At 31.6% G+C, this 5,316-nt stretch overlaps 1 long non-coding RNA gene across 1 annotated transcript; it reads right to left on the bottom strand.

The window, feature by feature from the left end:
- Positions 1-416: 416 nt before the first annotated feature.
- On the bottom strand, positions 417-5,025 carry LOC110690881. The gene is made up of 3 exons (XR_002505176.1): positions 1,719-5,025; positions 1,346-1,520; positions 417-1,068 (listed from the first exon to the last, which is right to left on the bottom strand). It is a non-coding gene; the product is annotated as an uncharacterized LOC110690881 (long non-coding RNA).
- Positions 5,026-5,316: the final 291 nt, after the last annotated feature.

Genomic DNA, 5,316 nt, shown 5'->3' on the forward strand with positions numbered 1-5,316 from the left:
TAAGTCCAAATTATGATTCACAATATGACCATAAATTTGATCTTAATGCTAAGCTAGTAAGATGTAAGCATGCCAACAAATTTCCTTTATTTCATTAAGAAGTTATAAAGATAAAATATGTCCTTATCTTTCTATTTTTGGAAATAGGGGTGGGGTGGAGATCTTGGTAGAATCTCATCGGACAGATGTTTATTTTATTCAATATATAACATACAACATACAGAAATTCTATATTATTATCAAACTTTTTACTCGATAAATTATGAGTAGAAAAGGGTAATTAATCTTTTTGTTTGAGTAATAGTACTATACTAAAAACCCATGAATGTTGCATCTAGTTATGGTGTTAGTGTTGCTTGGATTCATTAACTAGCTCTTACTTCGACGTCAATTGTGCTAACAAGTTATTTATTATTCCTTATCTGTTGCGTGTAAAGCTAGCTCTAAAATTGTCATTAGTGTTTTGTTTCTTTTTAATTCCTATTATGGTATTACACTTAGCAAAACTCATACTTCAATTTCCCTCAAAAAAAAACCGTACTTCAGTTTGTATACAGTGGCGGACCCAGGAATTTCCGACTGGTGGGTCAAAATCGATAATCAAGTATGTAAAAAAAAAATTTATCGAACAACCAAATAATAGTACTAAAAAATACATCCAAATATTCAAACAGTACAAAATACAACCAAATGTTCATATAATACTACAAAAGACAACTAAATAGTAAATCTCTATCATCTTTATGAAATTGACTCATCTTTCTCCTCTTTCCTGGATCTTGTGGAAGATTAGCAAATTCATGTTCACTTAATCTTTCACCAAAGATTGGGGCATTAGGAGAACATTGGCCTTGTTCATTTTGAGGGGAATTTTGAGTTGAATAATTAGATGGAGATGAATGTTGTTCACTTTCTTGAGGTGGAGATATAGTTTGTTCACTTTGTTGAGGTGGAGATATAGTTTGTTCATTTTGTGTTGGATGTGGAAGAGAAGTTGAAGTAGGATTCTTTTTAGCAAAGAAGCTAGTAATGTTTTGCATTTCATTTGGAGTGCGTTTTCTCTTCATTCTAAAATTTGAATAAATAATCAACTAAATCAAGCAAAATTCCCCATAAAAATTATTTACAAAGATCATTTTACCAAACAAACCACAATTCACATAATCACATGGTCAAAAAGGTTCAAATTTCATCAAAAAGACAAAAACCCAACAACATTAACAAAAGGTTCAAAGATTACCAAACAAACAACAACAAAATCAACCAAAGTTTAATAGAATTAACTAATTAGACTGAATTAAATTGAAGATTAGAATTTTAAACTAAAAATTAGAAATCAACTTACTAGCAAAATGAAAATAGGAGATTAGACTTTAGAAGAAGCGACGAAGCGAAGAGCGGTGAGCACAGAGGACAGAGCACAGAGCAGTGGAGCAGGGCAGCAGGCGAGCAGCAGCCAGCAGGCCAGCAGCACAGCCAGCACTGGAGGCGTGAGCAAGCTAGCGAAGTCGCGAAGAGCACTGTCAAAGTGTCAAACATTTCACAAATTCACAATTCAGAATTTCATATAATGCAAAATTCTCTGAAATTGAGTTGATTATTGAACAATTAGGGATTTAGGGTTCAAATTTAGTATTACTAATTCATAACTAACAAGTAATATCAACAATTAAATAAATAAATAAATAAATAAAAAGCCGAAAGATGCATCTACTAACCTGAAATTATGCGAAGAGGAAGACGAAGCGAACTAGCGAAGAGGCGAATTGGAGTTGGAGATGATTGATGAAGGATTAAAGGGAAGAGGCGAATTGGCGAAGAGAAGAACTGAAGAAGGCTAGGGCTTGAAATCAATTCGTGATTTGGTCATTTGGGAAAACTGATTTTAGTTTTTTTTTTTTTTTTTTTTTTTAATAACTTAAATTTGGGCCTGGTGAGTCACTTGACCCACCAGGTCTAAGCCCAAGTCCGCCACTGTTTGTATATAAAGTGTCCCAGATTGATGAAGAGGAACATTAACTAATAACTAACATTTAAGTCTAGAGGACCTCAACATCTAAAGCCATACTTCGTATATGTCATTGATTTTAGGATACAATTTCATTTTAGTTATATGTGGCGAGACTTTATTTTGACAAAAATATATATTCTTGTAGTTGTACTCGTATATTCTAAAAGAAATAAATCATCGAAAGGGAGCACCATGCACACTTCGTCAAACTTCATTAAATTACAAAAATTATGTTAACCCATCAGAATAAGTGGATTCAACTATAAATTCACAGTACAAGGAGTATTTCTCCCATCCCCTAAGATAAAAAAACATCTAAGCATTAGTTGTTTATGCTAGATTACTTCAACCTACCATTATATGCTAGATTACTTCAACCTACCATTATATACTCATTACTCCACCAATATATATATGAAAAAGGTCATATACCTCACAGTAGATTTGTTTGCAAAGAATAGTATGACTTCAATTCCCTAGTTGAGCAAGTAATTTACTCATTATTCCAAACCATAGAAGGATGTTATTTTTCTCACTTTTACATAAAACCTAGCTAGCTACAAACCTTAGACTATTGACATAAACAAGTAGAAGCTTCAACAATTCTACAGAATTTGGGGTGGTAAAATTAGGTAAATATCTTAAAACTAGTGAGTTGTAACATATCATAAGGCTAAACATGTCCAACCATTTATCTTGCTAGTTTATCATCAAAAAGGCACAAAAATTCCAAAAAATAGTTGTTAAGAGTGTGGCCCAAGTATTCTAATGTATGTCTTGTATTATGCAAAGTTTATGCAAGTGCAAATAGTACAAATTGTTTGCTTTGTCAATCAATGGAAAGGAAAGATCAATTTAAAGGTTATAGAATTTAATGAAAATAATAAACGGGTTGAACTGACTCAACGTGTTTTAATTAGAGGTTAGTCCAATAATATATGAGGATGTGATTGATTTAGATTAGGATAGGGTAGCATGCATGCACACATAGTTGCGTTTAGGTTACATGCATATTAGGAATAGGAAGGCTAATTATTACTTAATATGAACTAAATTACGCGATTAAATACCTAACAAAGACGTTAAACCTAATTAATACGTGTGAAATGTGCTTTTCTCATAACTTTGAAAGCGAAAATGGTTTAATACTTGTTATTAAGTTGTTGAATGGTAAGGAAAATTCTTAATTATTAATTAGAGTTCTACTTTTAATGGTTCAAGATATCTTGAATAACCCAAACATTTTTGTGCAAGTTCAAACCAACAAACCCAAGGTAGAATTTGGATAATTTGTTATTGAAAGATCATGATGAAGGCAAACCCACGCTTGGCAATGTGTCTACTTACACCACACCTAACATTGAATAAGACAGACTTGTCTTTGCAAATTTTACCAATTAATTACTGGTTGAATCCATATTGTGGGTTTTAATGTTAATACATAGATTAATTGGTTCAAACTCTTTGGTATGGAACACATGATCGATTTGTCTTTGAATAAACAATGTATGAACTAAGCAAAATTGACACCATTGAATTCTATGAAATTCCATACAATGCAGCACCTATTGACTCATAACATAACTCAATGTGAATTATAAAGAGATATTACTTGTCCTAAACAAAGCTTCAAATAAAAAGATGTGACCCTCTAAAAATACCTTTAAACAACTACTTGTATTTTTGTAGGCATTGTACTCTTTAATTTATAGCTTTCTTGTCAAGTATTTAATTGGGATTATCTATTCAATTGACTAAACTCATGTTGTATTCACCTAATTTTTGTTGAGCTAAAATTACTTATAATGAATTAAAAAGTATTGAAATTATTTTTACGTATTAAAACTTATTTTAATTGATACCTTAGACTTAGAGCATCCTCAATGGTGAGCTTTATGTACATGTAGCTTTGGGTTGCCACATTATTAATCCTTAAGCTACATGATTAAAGCTACAACCTCTACAATAATAAACTACATCCTTTTGTAATAAATAAATCATAAAAAAATAAAATAATAAACAAATAAACAAACAAACAAATAAACAAATAAATAAAAAATATTAAACAAATTAATATATGTGTGTTGGGTGGAGTGAAACTACATAGCTTTGACTTAACTACAACCTATGTAGCTCCACAGTGGCTAGCATCAGTAGCATGTGGCTCTACATTATTTAAAGCACTCACATCAGTGAGCATTTTTTTTACTCATGAGCAAAATTGATGAGCAAAAATGGGTAAAATGTTACTATATCAATGAGCAAAGTGGAAAATGCTCATGAGTCATGAGCAACTTAGAAAATGCTCATAGGATGAGCAAAATTAACAATGAACAGTAAAAGCGTGGGCCCTACTCATCATCAAAACTGACGTCATTAATTATAATTAGTAGCACTAAAAATTCATTAACCAAAACATAATTAATAATAATATGGTGATGTGTAAGAGAAAGAAATGTTGGTGGGGTATGTAAAAAAGTAGGAGAGAGAATGATGAGCATTTTTTTTTATCACTAGTGGAATAAAATATGTTCATAAACAAATTAAGGTGGGAAGAGAGAGAAAGTGGCTAGAGAGAGAATAAGCAAATTTTTTTTTTTGCTCACTGATTTGAGTGCTCTTAGAAAATGCAAGCAGGTCCTTTTATGCAACTATTGTGGATGCTCTTATTATTATATTTGATCATAGCATTAACTTTTAGTGACCTTAAGCATTACTTTAATTATTTTTATGGATTAAAATTAAACCTTTTTGTATTAAATCAATGGTTAATATTTTATACTAATAAAACTTATTTTATTGACTAACCTGTTTAACTGAATTAAGGTTAAATTACTTTTTTATTGATTAAAATCTATTTAACACAAGTGTTGGCTAAACAAATATGATCTTCATTTTGACTTTATTTGAATTATGTTCTATGTTTCCTTTACATACATTGTTTTATAATATTTTAGGTTAGGTATAGGCCGTGCAAAAAATTCAACTTATGCAAAGTGCAAAGACTGCAAACAGCCCATTTTGATGCACTTAGTCAAATCTACACCTTCACTTCAAACTTATTCTTTGGTACAAGACCAATACTCAGAAGTGTGCCTGTTGAAATAAACGAGGCATAAACTTATGTTAGTAGATAAACAAATTAAACGAAAGTACTTATCTCAATGTTGTGTAGACCAATTGACAACAGCCGCGTCGTGGTAAACCACTGACTTAAAAGACGATTCCGCGCTACCCCGGTGCAGTAGACATCAAGCGGTCGCCCTCCAGGATAAGCACGGCACCGGAAATTGTGTGTACTCACA

Source organism: Chenopodium quinoa, unplaced genomic scaffold (assembly GCF_001683475.1).
Source record: "Chenopodium quinoa cultivar QQ74 unplaced genomic scaffold, ASM168347v1, whole genome shotgun sequence".
In the NCBI taxonomy this organism is placed as follows: Eukaryota; Viridiplantae; Streptophyta; class Magnoliopsida; order Caryophyllales; family Amaranthaceae; genus Chenopodium; species Chenopodium quinoa.